This window comes from Trichechus manatus, unplaced genomic scaffold (assembly GCF_000243295.1).
Source record: "Trichechus manatus latirostris isolate Lorelei unplaced genomic scaffold, TriManLat1.0 scaffold00031, whole genome shotgun sequence".
NCBI classification, from domain to species: Eukaryota; Metazoa; Chordata; class Mammalia; order Sirenia; family Trichechidae; genus Trichechus; species Trichechus manatus.
In genome coordinates this window covers 8,223,986-8,225,617 of record NW_004443967.1, presented here as the reverse complement: position 1 = coordinate 8,225,617, position 1,632 = coordinate 8,223,986, and positions in this window count along the sequence as shown.

Here is a 1,632-nt window from a genome sequence, read left to right as displayed (position 1 = left end):
TCAGTCAACAGAGAGGCCCCTCCCTCTTGTTCTTCTCTCTTGCGCCCTCTCTTCCTCTCCGACCACTCTTTGGTCCTTTTAACTCCTTATGCTCCCAAGCCCGTCCTTCATGTGTCAGGATCCTGCAGAAGGAAGATGGGAGCATGAAAACACCCCACGACACTCTGCCTCTGGGCTGAGTACTTAAGAAAATGATTATTGGAAGGTTAAACATGGGAAGGAGGCCCTGGGTGGTGCAAACAGTTAACAAGCTCTGCTGCTAATGAAAGATTGGCAGTTTGAGTCCACCCAGAGATGCCTCAAAAGAAAGGCCTGGTGATCTACTTCCAAAAAACCAGCCACTGAAAACCCTACGGAGCACAATTCTATTGTGACACATACAAGGTTTTCATGAGTTGGAATCAACTCAACGGCAACTTTTTTTAAAACCTGGAAAGAATAGTTCCTGTGCCTTTTTGTGCTGGAAGAGCTTCTGTCCCCTTCTCAGCTATGAGCACATCACAGCCCCCTGTTTTGCTAGCACCAGGAGGGATTTAGGGATCCCATATAGTGATTTGCCATCCCCTACCCCCATTTCCCATTTGTCAACACTCTAGCAATATTTGCCTAAGAAAGGACAGCAGGAGGGTTACTCTTTCTGTTAATCTTGACCATGCTGTTGGGTAATTCTTCAGTGTTGACGGAATTGTAGGGCCACAACTTGGTCCACATAATGCCATTGGCCCGTTGGCTTTTGTGGTTCTGGCTCATGAAATTGGATAGTGGCTTTCCTACCTATGACTGGAAGTTAACTTTTTTATTACCAGTATTTGCAAAGATCAAAACCCACATTGCTACCCTTCCAAAATGCCACGAGCAGACAGGCCCGCCACTGTGAGTTCTGGAATGTGCCCTCATCCTTTTGCTTGGAGACACCCCCTGCTTTCTGCCTTAGGAATCCTGGTACTTCCCGCAGAAACAGGGGACGGCATCAGGGAGATCTGGCTCAGGAAAACTGGAAAAGCTTCTCTGTTTGGAAAGAGACTTGAAGAAGACGAAAAAGTGATGCCTCTAACCTGAAAGGAAAATTTTCTTACATAAATGAGATTCTCAGTGGGAAAAACTTCCCTGCGCTACAGGAAGTATCCCGCTCCCAAGTGTGCTGGCTTCCATAGATTTGTCTAAACCACAGGATCTATTTTCCAACAGAAACGCATGGTGCATGGTTTTGAGGCTTCCAGGCCAGCCCACAGCATCATACTTAACCCATACTGTGGCTGAGCTATGCAACTAACTCAATCCCAGAACTCACCTCAAAGTGCTTCCTGTGGGACTCACTCTGCATATTGTACATTCGGCACCCTGGAAACTTCCCCCTGTGCCCAGCATAGTCCCCAGAGAAGGAGTCTGAACCCTCACTGCAAACTGGGCAATGATAGAGGAAAACATCTGCTGAGATTTCAGGGTCCCAGGTCCCCCGTAGCACTGGAGAGGAGCTGGGGTACCGACCGCTGTTCATGAACTGTACTCTTGGTGACTCCTAGGTTTTTGACGACAGATAACAGGGAATGATTTCAAGGTGTGCTCATGATCCCTGACAGCTATTTCCAGGACAGCATTCTATCCCACGATTGTCTGCCTTGGAGTGTATAC